This window comes from Triticum aestivum, chromosome 7D (assembly GCF_018294505.1).
Source record: "Triticum aestivum cultivar Chinese Spring chromosome 7D, IWGSC CS RefSeq v2.1, whole genome shotgun sequence".
NCBI classification, from domain to species: Eukaryota; Viridiplantae; Streptophyta; class Magnoliopsida; order Poales; family Poaceae; genus Triticum; species Triticum aestivum.
In genome coordinates, this window is record NC_057814.1 from 447043200 (window position 1) to 447056642 (window position 13443).

Sequence of the window (13443 nt, forward strand, 5' to 3'; positions counted from 1 at the left end):
ACTGCATGGTCAACGTGGTCAACGAACGACAGCCATCGGAAGAGTAGTGTACACGGTGAGGCTGATAGATGGACCCACCAGCTACATCTTCGCACGCAAGGAAGTGCCTCCATATTAGGCGCAAAAAAATGAATCCTCCCCCTGATAGCTCAGACCCACAATCAATAACTTCGCACGCAAGGAAGTACCTCCTTATCCTCCCTGACAGCCGGGACCCACCTGGTCGAAGCGTACATAGCGTTGTCGCGAACGTGTACGTACATACTGGTCGATCGGTCTCTCTGCAATGATGAACCGTGGTCGAGCAAGCAGCGGCACGTGTAGTAGTAGAGCTCCCGACGTAGCAGTTCAGGCACTCCCTTGTAAACCGTGTACACGTACGTACATCCACATGCCAAAAAATACGGCCACATACGTACATACGGGCGGGGTCTCGAACACCTACTCGCGCATACGTACGGCCAGGGCTCGTGTACTTGGAGAGGCAACGGATGGCAGCAATGGCGTCCTGTTCATCGGGCAGCCAACCGGCTGGGTCGGAATAGAGAAACAATGTCATGTTCATCAAGAGGCAACAGACTAGGTCGGAATGCGTCCTCTTCAACGGGAGCCAACTGGCTTGGACGGAATAGCCGAAACGGGGTCTGGCGTAGCGCAGTATGGAGGAAATGGCCTTCTATTCGACCGGCTACGGTCGAAACGGGGGTCCTCTTCATCGGGAGGGGTACCGCAAAACGGAGGAAACAGACTTGTGTTGGAGTGCTACAGTCGAAACGGGGGTCCTGTTCATTGGGAGGGGTGGGCGTACCACAAAACGGAGGAAACGGACTTGTGTTGGAGCTCTACGGTTGAAACGGGGGGTCCTGTTCATTGGAGGGGTGTGGCGTACCACAAAACGGGACTCACGGGCTACAGTTCACCCACCGTCGACTTGCTTCAGCCTCAACCTGCATTGTTCATCCACCGAGTCTTCCTCCTACATCCACCAACTACTGTTCATCCACGGGCTACTGCTCATCCAGACCTCCACCAGCTACTGTTCAACCAGCCCTCCAGGGGGTCCTGCTCATCCACCCCAACCAGCTCGGCTATGGTGGCCCTCCTCTCGAGGTCCTGTTCATCCAGCGGCAACGACCTACTACTACTACCAGGGAGTCCTGTGCATCCAACCCCCACCGGGAACTGTTCATCCAACCCCAACCATGTACGTCATGACTTGTTCAACCAACCCCCACGTTCACTGTTCATCAAGAGGCAGCAGGTTCGATCGGCTTCTGTTAGCAGTAGTAGAGAAGGAATCCCTCGATCGGGTTCAGTTAACAGCCAGGGATCGAGCGGTCGCTCGGGTTTAGTAACGTAGCTAGTGCAATCGCTTGGGTTCAGTAAGCGAATGCCTCGCTCGGGTTCAGTTAGATCCCAACACCTCTCACACACACGTGCGTACGTGTACGAGAGAAACGCACAATCCCTCCATGCATCTCTCGGCCCCGACCACCAACCATAACCGGAAACTCCCTGAAATTTTCCTCGCCCTCGCTTCTACCATGATTTTTTCCGTCATGGACGGCCCAAAGAATGTCATGAAGGTGCGTCCCCGGCCCGCCCAAGACGAAAAGCCCATTTTCTGTCATGATATTTTGTCATAGAAGTAGGAGCCCACCACATCTATGATGATACCGGGTTTTGTCACAATTATCATCATAGAAGTGTCATAAGCATGACAGAAAAAAAATTCGTTCGGCCCAAAATGTCACGGATGTGTCTTTTTTGTAGTGGTGTGGAGCCTTCAACCCTAGAGCAATAAGTATAATCATATCTCTGACATAAATTCCAAGCATACCAATGCAACACATGAATTTGATCCCATAACAGTTTCCCTTTTAGAGTCAAACGACAATCCCTAAAATATTCACGTTGATCCAACGTGTCTCCCATTATCAAGTTGAACGGGATTTTCTCAGGATTATCAAAGTAGTGTTTAATAATTTCCACATAGCGAGCATCGAGGGTTTTAGGAGGTTCCCCATCTCCATGAGTAGCAAGTACACCTATTTTTTGGTATTTCATGTTCCATATCCATAACTAAAGATAGAGAACAACTTAGAACAAAAAATAAAAACTACTTAGTGATAAAGAAAACAAGCACACACGAGAATATTCACCCCACGCTATTGCTCCCCTGCAACAGCGCCAGAAAAAGGTCTTGATAACCCACAAGTATAGGGGATCAATTGTAGCCTTTCTTGATAAGTAAGAGTGTCGAACCCAATGAGGAGCTAAAGGTAGAATTTATATTCCCTTCAAGTTCTATCGACCACCGATACAACTCTACGCACAGTTAACGTTCGCTTTACCTAGAACAAGTATGAAACTGGAAGTACTTTGTAGGTGTAAAGGGATAGGTTTGCAAGATAATAAAGAGCGCGTAAATAAAATCTAGGGGCTATTTAGATAAAGAAACAATTAAGTTAGTTTTAGTAGAGAGCTTTTTGTCACAAGAAAGTTATTTGTCCCTAGGCAATCGATAACTAGACCGGTAATCATTATTGCAATTTTATATGAGGGAGAGGCATAAGCTAACATACTTTGTCTACTTGGATCATATACACTTATGATTGGAACTTTAGCAAACATCCGCAACTACTAAAGATCATTCAGGTAAAACCCAACCATAGCATTAAAGAATCAAGTCCTCTTTACTCCCATACGCAAACAACCCACTTACTCAGGTTCAAGCTTCTGTCACGCCGCGGAGCTCGCCGCCGGCGTGTCTCCGGTGACCAAATGGTCACGGCCGTAGGCCCGCTAGCCCGACCGCACCGTGCCGCGCCCGCCTAGGTAGTTAGTTCGGCCGTTCGCGCGCTCTAACACAGCTTCCGTCGGGCACCCGTAGCACCTCGCCGCCGGCGAGCTCGTAGCGGTCGTCCCCGGCCGTTTCAGCCCCTCCGACCACCGCCGTTGGACGCGCGACGTCGAGCCGCGTCGTACGCGCCCAGCCCCGCCCCCGCAAACCCACTGTGGGTGAAACCCGCGCCCCTCCGCGCGCGCCGCCGTGCGTTTTGGTCGCCGGCGTTGCTCCGGCGCCGGCCGCCGACGTGGCAGGCCTGGGGCCACCCCAGTGCCCCTGCCAGTGGCCCCCACGGGCCCCAGTTGACTGGGTTGACCCAGTCAACTGCTGACTGGGCAGGCCCAGTCACTGACATGCGGGCCCTGCCGCAAAAATAAAGAAAAAGAAAATGTTTTATAAATAAAAATAATTATTTTAACTAATCACTCACTGACATGTGGGGCCCACCCCTCTAATTATACTGTTAGATTAGTTTAAATAGATATTAGAATAACAGAGACTGACATGTGGGTCCCACTGGACCCACCTGTCTGGTTTGACTGGTCAGCCGACCTGTTGACTTGCTGACGTCAGCATTGCCTCATGCTGACGTCATAATTCATTTTTCTTAATATAAATAATTCCAGAAATTCAAATAAACTTTGAAAATTCATATCTTTTAAACCGTAACTCGGATGAAAATGTTTTCTATATGAAAGTTGCTCAGAACGACGAGACGAATCCGGATACGCAGTCCGTTCGTCCACCACACCTCCCTAACCTATCGAACTAGCAACTTTCCCCCTCCGGTCCGTCTGTCCAAAAACGCGTAACATCGGGAATACCTCCCGGATGTTCCCCCCCTCACCGATACCACCTGCTGTCGCGTTAGGACACCCCTAGCACCGCTCATTGTCATGTCACGCATCGTCATGCTAATGTTTGCATTGTATTTACTGTTTCTTCCCCCTCTTCTCTCCGGTAGACTACGAGACCGACACTGCTGCTGCCCAGTTCGACTACGGAGTCGACGACCCCTCCTACTTGCCAGAGCAACCAGGCAAGCCCCCCCCTTGATCACCAGATATCGCCTACTCTTCTCTATACTGCTTGCATTAGAGTAGTGTAGCATGTTACTGCTTTCCGATAATCCTATCCTGATGCATAGCCTGTCATTGTTTCTACAATTGTTACCCTTACCTGCTATCCTACTGCTTAGTATAGGATGCTAGTGTTTCATCAGTGGCCCTACACTCTTGTCCGTCTGCCATGCTATACTAATGGGCCGTGATCACTTCGGGAGGTGATCACGGGTATATATTATATACATTATATACATGACACATGTGGTGACTAAAGTCGGGTCGGCTCGTTGAGTACCCGCAAGTGATTCTGATGAGGGGGCTGAAAGGACAGGTGGCTCCACCCCGGTAGAGGTGGGCCTGGGTTCCTGAAAGCCCCCGACTGTTACTTTATGGCGGAGCGACAGGGCAGGTTGAGACCGCCTAGGTGAGAGGTGGGCCTGGCCCTGGTCGGCGTTCGCAGATAAACAACACGCTTAACGAGTTCTGGGTATTTGATCTGAGTCTGGCCATTTGGTCTATACGCACTAACCATCTACGTGGGAGTAGTTATGGGTATCCCGACGTCGTGGTATCAGCCGAAGCTCTTTTGACGTCAGCGACTGAGTGGCGCGCGGCGCATTGGACCGTAAGCTCGCGCTTGTATTAAGGGGGCTAGGTCTGCTTCCGGCCGCGTACGCAACGTGCAGGTGTGCATAGGGCGATGGGCCCAGACCCCTGCGCGCATAGGTTTAGACCGGCGTGCTGACCTCTCTGTTGAGCCTAGGTGGGGCTGCGACGTGTTGATCTTACGAGGCCGGGCATGACCTAGAAAAGTGTGTCCGGCCAAATGGGATCGAGCGTGTTGGGTTATGTGGTGCACCCCTGCAGGGAAGTTTATCTATTCGAATAGCCGTGTCCCTCGGTAAAAGGACGACCCGGAGTTGTGCCTTGACCTTATGACAACTAGAACTGGATACTGAATAAAATACACCCTTCCAAGTGCCAGATACAACCCGGTGGTCGCTCTCTAGCAGGGCGACGAGGAGGGGATTGCCGGGTAGGATTATGCTATGCGATGCTACTTGGAGGACTTCAATCTACTCTCTTCTACATGCTGCAAGATGGAGATGTCCAGAAGCGTAGTCTTCGACAGGACTAGCTATCCCCCTTTTAATTCTGGCATTCTGCAGTTCAGTCCACTGATATGCCCCTTTACACATATACCTATGCATATGTAGTGTAGCTCCTTGCTTGCGAGTACTTTGGATGAGTACTCACGGTTGCTTCTCTCCCTCTTTCCCCCCTTCCTATCTATCTGATTGTCGCAACCAGATATTGGAGTCCAGGAGCCAGACGCCACCGTCGACGACGACACCTACGACACTGGAGGTGCCTACTACTACGTGCAGGCCGCTGACGACGACCAGGAGTAGTTAGGAGGTCCCAGGCAGGAGGCCTACGCCTCGTTCGATCTGTATCCCTGTTTGTGCTAGCCTTCTTAAGGAAAACTTGTTTACCTTATGTCTGTGTTCAGATATTGTTGCTTCCGCTAACTCGTCTATGATCGAGCACTTGTATTCGAGCCCTCGAGGCCCCTGGCTTGTATTATAATGCTTGTATGACTTATTTATGTTTTAGAGTTGTGTTGTCATATCTTCCCGTGAGTCCCTGATCTTGATCGTACACATTTGCGTGCATGTTTAGTGTACGGTCAAATCGGGGGCGTCACAAGTTGGTATCAGAGCCGACTGCCTGTAGGAATCCCCCTATCCACACTTTTTGGCCGAAGTCGAGTCTAGACATTACAAAACATTTTACTAACATGGTTGTGTGTCTTACGGGCCCACGTCGCCATTGGGTGGTACTAGGATCTTTTACTCCTCGACCTTTACTCTGGGACTCTGAACTCTCTTCTACTCGGGTTAAACGAATTTACTAACTCTAACACTAGGATCCCGTGACCACATTCACCCCAAAGTTGGATAAGCCATAGTTGTTTCTTAGAGTAGTATTTTGAACAATACACACACTGGCATTTGACTCCTTTGAAACGTCTTTTGCTTTCAGATGGAACCCACGAGGCAGGTCGTTCGCCACACGATGGCCATTGGTGCCTCGGGATCACCTGCGGTGCTAGCTGAGATGATGACCTATCTAGGTTATCGCTGGCACCCTGAGTACACCGTCTACGAGGAGTACCAGGATTTTAACCAGGAGCAGTACCGTGCCATCGTCCACCTCTACTCTCGGGAGTACGACTCCACTACTGTGCTGCACACCGCACATGGTGTTGGTGTGACCATCGATATGGCTGTCCACGATGCTGCCTATGCTGCTCTGACACGTCTTCGTGGAGAGTATCAGGAGTTGGACACCTCCCCTTTCAGGCACATTGCTATCGCCTCTGATGTTGGTGCGGAGGGATACTATACTGCTGCCTACTCCACTGTCACCCGAGAGCCCTTCTACCATCAGCACCTGGTTCTGCATGCTGATGGGCTGGATCGAGCTAACCGAGCTCTTCGCCACGAGATGTACACCACCCCGCAGCACCTTTTCCGTGCTCTGACGCTGCTGCACCCCTTTGTCCGGTCTGGACAGGTACCGCGTACTGCGATCTACCCAGCCAGGACCGTGATGCCCCACGGTGTCGGTTGGCCAGAGGTGGGAGGCTACTCTCCCGCACTTGGTCCTCTTCTGCCACCTGAGCGTCGGGCTCTACACCTGAGTATCCGCGGCCCCCAGTCTGCTGACGTGGAGGGCTATCCGTTGCCTCACTACCAGCTGTCAGGCTACGATTACCTCCACAGTACCTCTTGGGACTGATGTAGGCTTGTTTGTAGTGTTAAAGGCATTCGCCGCGAGCCTGTGTGCCGCCTATGATGTTTTAGTCTATGTACTGAACTCTGTGTACTGAACTCTATGCATGACCCCTTTTGTAAGCTATGCCGACTACTATGTAGTAGCTATCGTGCTCCTTTCATTATGCATGTTTCATCATGAATGATTCTTGTCATTGCAAATTTTCTAAATGCTGAACTACCCCTGTTATATATTAGCAGGATGGTTAGACCAGGTGGTCGTGGTCGTGGTGGCGATGCCCCACCACCACCTGAGTACATGGCTGGTATGATCCAACAGTTTGAACTGAACCGCCAATTCATGGAAAATATGATGGCTCAGTTTCCTCGCCCCAATTTGAACCAACAGCCAGCTCAAGTGACTCTTCAAGATTTCATACGCCTCAACCCAACCATCTACCGCAGCTCAACTCAGCCTCTGGATGCTGATGACTGGCTCCGTGACATCACCTATGAGATGGAGTCTGCTGATGTAGCCCCTGCCAGCTATGTCAATTTTGCTTCCTTCTTCTTGAAGGGACCCGCAGCTCAATGGTGGGACAGCCACAGGCGTACTCTGCCAGCTGGAACAATCATCACCTGGCCAGACTTCCAAGCTGCTTTCCGTGCCCGCTTCATTCCTCAAGGAGTCATGGACCGGAAGAAGCGTGAGTTCCGCAACCTCACCCAAGGCAACAATTCTGTCGAAGCTTATCAGCGGGAGTTTCTGGACTTGTCCCGCTATGCTGAAGAAGACATTGCAACTGATGCACGCAGACAGGAGAAGTTCCGTGATGGCCTTCAAGCTGACATCAAGCTCGCACTTCTAGTGCATGACTTTGCTGATTTCGCCACCTTGGTGAACAAGGCCATCAATGTCGAAACTGGTCTGCAGGAATACTAGAGCTCTCACAGGCGCAACCGTGACACGGGCTCATCTTCGGGTTCGCCCGCACAGAAGCGTAAGATATGGATCCCGAACATCACGTACCGTCCAAATGCATCTGCCCCAAGGCAGACCTATGCTGCACCTCGTCTGCCTCCACCACCATCTAGGCAGACAAGACTTCCAGCTCCACCATCCCAAGCTCCGGTTCCCACTCCCAATAATGGTCTGTGCTACAAGTGTGGACAACCCGGTCACCGTGCCAGGGACTACCATCAGAATCAGAATCAACTTGCCCTTCCAGCAACGGGCCGTGGTAACAACCAGCCCCGCAGCAACAATGCTAAGCCTTATGGTCGTGCTCATGCCAACCACGTTGATCTCAACGAAGCTCAAGACCAGCCTGCTACTGTGATGGGTACACTCCTCGTAAATTCAGTACCAGCATCCGTTTTATTTGATACAGGTGCATCGCATTCATTCATGTCAGAAGATTTTGCATACAAGCACGACGTTAAATGTGAGGAGATGAACACCTCTGTATTGGTCAAAACCCCCGTGGGACAGTGTCAAACCTCCTTGGTTGGCATCGATGTCCCCGTGGAAATCGAAGGGCTGGAATTCTATGCCTCTCCCATTATCCTGAAGTCATCTAACATCGACCTCATTTTGGGTATGGATTGGTTGAAAGCGCATACTGTTTCTATAGTTTGCGCCACTAAGACCGTCCATCTGCTACACCCTTCTGATGAAATAGTTGCTTACCAAGCTCATCTGGTGCAAAATGCCGAGGCAAGGCTTTACGCATTGAATGCCTTGAACGCTGCACCACTCGAGGGCATTGAAAACATTCCCGTCGTGCGTGAATTCCTCGACGTCTTCCCTGAAGAACTTCCGGGGATTCCCCCTGCTAGAGCTGTCGAATTCATCATCGACTTGAAACCAGGCACCACTCCCATAGCCAAGCGACCCTACAAAATGCCGCCGCATGAACTCCTTGAGCTTAAGGAGGAAATCGACAAGTCTCTTCGCAAAGGATTCATTCACCCAAGTTGCTCTCCTTGGGGAGCACCTTCTCTCTTTGTCAAGAAGAAGGATGGGACTAACCGATTGGTTCAAGACTACCGTCCTATAAACCAAGCTACCATTCAGAATAAATACCCTCTTCCTCGGATCAATGATCTGTATGATCAACTGGCGGGTTCGTCAGTGTTCTCTAAGCTCGACTTGAGGTTGGGCTACCACCAGATCCGTGTTCGCGAAGAGGATATCCCAAAGACCGCCTTCGTGACTCGCTATGGTTCATACGAGTACACCGTCATGTCTTTCGGTTTAACCAATGCTCCAGCCACCTTCTCTCGTCTGATGAACTACATATTCATGGATTACCTCGACAAGTTCGTCGTGGTTTATCTGGATGATATCCTGATATTCTCCAAGAACGAAGAAGAACATGCTGAACATCTTCGACTTGTGCTGGAAAAGCTACGAGAACATCAACTATATGCCAAGTTCTCCAAATGTGAATTCTGGCTACCGGAGGTAACCTATCTTGGGCATGTCATCTCTAAGGATGGTATTGCCGTCAACCCCGAGCGAGTTCAGGCTATTCTTGATTGGACTCCTCCCAAGAACGTTAAGCAAGTCAGAAGTTTTCTCGGTCTCGCCAGCTATTGCCGTCGATTTGTCGAGAACTTCTCCAAGATCGCCAGGCCTCTGACTAACCTGTTGCATAAGGGTGTCAAGTTCCAATGGACAGACAAATGTCAGGAAAGTTTCCAGGCACTCAAAGACAAGTTGACCTCTGCTCCAGTTCTAGCTCCACCTGATACTAAGAAGGACTTCGTCATCTACTGCGACGCTTCCCGTCAAGGATTAGGCTGTGTCCTAATGCAAGACCGCAAAGTGATTGCTTATGCCTCTCGACAATTGCGCCCTCACGAAGAGAACTACCCAGTTCATGACCTCGAACTTGCTGCAGTCATTCATGCGCTGAAGCAGTGGCGACATTACCTTCTCGGTAATCGTTGCGAGATCTTCACTGACCACCAAAGTCTGAAGTATCTGTTTACTCAGCCAGATCTGAACCTCCGCCAGCAGAGATGGATGGAGCTTGTTGCAGACTTTGACTTGGGTATTTCCTATACGCCAGGCAAGGCTAATGTAATGGCTGATGCCTTGAGCCGCAAGTCTTACTGCAACCACCTTCAGGTTCACAAAGTTCAGCCCTCGCTTGTTGAGGAATTCAGGAAGCTGAACCTCCATATTGTTCCTCCGGGTGCACTCATTCCCCCTCCTAAGGAGTTTGGCAAGGTGAACCTCCACGTTGTTACCCAGGGTTCTCTCAATACCCTAGTTGCTAAACCAGATCTCGAGGACAGCATCAAAAGGCTACAGCAGTATGACTCTGAAGCCCACAAGATTAAGCGCTACCTCGCAGAAGGAAAGCCCTCATTCTTCACCATTGCTGAAGATGGCACCCTATACTTCAAGGGCCGCCTAGTGGTGCCATGTGCAGAGAAAAACCTGGATATGACACAGGAAGTTATGAAAGAAGCTCATGATACGCCTCTGTGTATCCATCCTGGTAGTACAAAGATGTATCAAGACATCCGACAGAGATTCTGGTGGTCTAATATGAAGCAAGACATTGCTCGTTATGTTGCTGAGTGTGACGTTTGCCGTCGTATCAAAGCAGAACATCAAAGGCCTGCTGGAACTCTGCAACCTATCTCTATTCCTGAATGGAAATGGGACCATGTTGAGATGGACTTCGTCACTGGATTTCCCAAATCACAGAAAGGTAATGATGCTATTCTTGTCGTCATTGACCGGCTTTCCAAAGTTGCACATTTCCTGGCAGTCAAAGAAACGATCACTGCTAGCCAGTTGGCAACGCTCTATATGTCCAGGATTGTTTCACTCCACGGTATTCCATTGGTTATCAGTTCAGACCGTGGTAGCTTATTCACTTCAAGATTCTGGGCAAGTTTCCAAGAAGCTATGGGAACTCATCTGTCATTCAGTACTGCGTTTCATCCTCAATCGCAAGGACAAGTTGAACGCGTCAACCAAGTTCTCGAAGACATGCTTCGAGCTTGCGTTATTTCCTTCGGCAAGAAATGGGAGGAATCTCTCCCGTATGCTGAGTTCTCTTATAATAATAGCTATCAAGCTAGTCTGAAGATGGCCCCCTTCGAAGTGTTATATGGACGAAAGTGCCGAACCCCTCTGAACTGGTCAGAAACTGGGGAACGTCCACTCTTCGGTCCGGATATTATCCAAGATGCCGAAGAACAAGTCCGCATTATTCGCGAGAATCTCAAGACTGCTCAGTCACGTCAGAAGAGTCAGTATGACCGTCATCATAAAGACATGGTCTATCAACCTGGCGAAAAGGCTTATCTTCGAGTCACACCTATGAAGGGTGCTCACCGCTTCGGGATCAAGGGCAAACTAGCTCCTCGCTATATTGGCCCATTCACTATCCTCGAAAGGCGTGGAAAAGTGGCATACCAACTGGAACTACCGCCGAACCTTTCTCAGGTTCACGATGTGTTCCATGTGTCACAGCTCCGCCGTTGCTTCAAGGATCCAATCCGAGCTGTGGATCATGAAGTGCTCGAATTGCAGCAAGACCTCTCCTATAAGGAGCATCCGGTCCGCATTCTCGACCAAGCTGAACGCCGCACACGTCAGAAGGCGATCAAGTTTCTCAAAGTCCAGTGGTCGCACCATTCTGAAGATGAGGCCACTTGGGAACGAGAGGATCGTCTGCGCGAAGAATACCCCGCACTGTTTCCTTCTACCTCCTAAATCTCGGGACGAGATTTCTTGTAGTGGAGGAGATTTGTAACACCCTGGGAATCATGCTACAGTAACTCCCTGTGATTAAGCTAATCATGTTGCTAAACAGGGCTTGATCACATTTGAATCACCTTCCTTTTCTAACTCCTAGTTCAAACTTCAAATATAATTAAAGTGAAAAATAAAAGTTTTCAAAAACTCAAACAAAAATGTTCTGTGGGTGCTAAATAATACACTGGCAATTATGGTGGAGAAAACTCCTTTTTATAAAATGCCTAAATACTTTAAATGAAATATAACAGAAAAGGAAATAAACAAATAAAAGGAAAACAGAAAACAAAACAGAACAGAAAAAGAAAAAAAGGAGAAGGCCCGTTCCCCCATTGCACCCCGGCCCAAACTGGGCCGCCACCCCCGAACCCCCCCGGCCCAGTCGCCCCAGCCCACTCCCCCCCCCCCCGCGTCCCCTTCCCTGTTCCCCCGACCGGGTCGGAACAGGGGCGCGCGCTCCCGCCCGACCACCTCGCCGGCACCGACGCCGGAGAGGATAAGGGCGCCAGCGGCCCCCGCCCCCTCGGGCCTCTCTCCCACTCACCCCGCTCACTCCCTCGGCCTCTGTGCCTCTCCCCCCGCCAGATCCACCTCTCTCTCCCCTTCGATCTCCTCTGCCCGCGCGTGCTCGCCGCCGTTCACCGTCGAACTCGCGGCCACCGTGCCCCGATCGCCCCGACGACGTGCCCGAACGACTTCCCGCCGTCGACTACGTCGACTACGCCCTCGGGAACGAGTCGAGCGCCTCTGCACCGGCCTCCCCGAGCTCGTCTTCAACCTTCGGCCGCCGTCGTTCGTCGCCGATTCCGGCTACCCCGCGCCCTCCCCGAGCTCACTGCCACTCCCTACAGCCTCGCAGTGAGCCTCTCCTTCTCCTCCCCCTCTCCGTTAGCTCGCTCGCGCTCCGTAGCTGCTCCCCCACGCGCGCCCGAACGCCACGCCGCGGAGCTCGCCGCCGGCGTGTCTCCGGTGACCAAATGGTCACGGCCGTAGGCCCGCTAGCCCGACCGCACCGTGCCGCGCCCGCCTAGGTAGTTAGTTCGGCCGTTCGCGCGCTCTAACGCAGCTTCCGTCGGGCACCCGTAGCACCTCGCCGCCGGCGAGCTCGTAGCGGTCGTCCCCGGCCGTTTCAGCCCCTCCGACCACCGCCGTTGGACGCGCGACGTCGAGCCGCGTCGAACGCGCCCAGCCCCGCCCCCGCAAACCCACTGTGGGTGAAACCCGCGCCCCTCCCGCGCGCGCCGCCGTGCGTTTTGGTCGCCGGCGTTGCTCCGGCGCCGGCCGCCGACGTGGCAGGCCTGGGGCCACCCCAGTGCCCCTGCCAGTGGCCCCCACGGGCCCCAGTTGACTGGGTTGACCCAGTCAACTGCTGACTGGGCAGGCCCAGTCACTGACATGCGGGCCCCGCCGCAAAAATAAAAGAAAAAGAAAATGTTTTATAAATAAAAATAATTATTTTAACTAATCACTCACTGACATGTGGGGCCCACCCCTCTAATTATACTGTTAGATTAGTTTAAATAGATATTAGAATAACAGAGACTGACATGTGGGTCCCACTGGACCCACCTGTCTGGTTTGACTGGTCAGCCGACCTGTTGACTTGCTGACGTCAGCATTGCCTCATGCTGACGTCATAATTCATTTTTCTTAATATAAATAATTCCAGAAATTCAAATAAACTTTGAAAATTCATATCTTTTAAACCGTAACTCGGATGAAAATGTTTTCTATATGAAAGTTGCTCAGAACGACGAGACGAATCCGGATACGCAGTCCGTTCGTCCACCACACCTCCCTAACCTATCGAACTAGCAACTTTCCCCCTCCGGTCCGTCTGTCCAAAAACGCGTAACATCGGGAATACCTCCCGGATGTTCCCCCCCTTCACCGATACCACCTGCTGTCGCGTTAGGACACCCCTAGCACCGCTCATTGTCATGTCACGCATCGTCATGCTTATGTTTG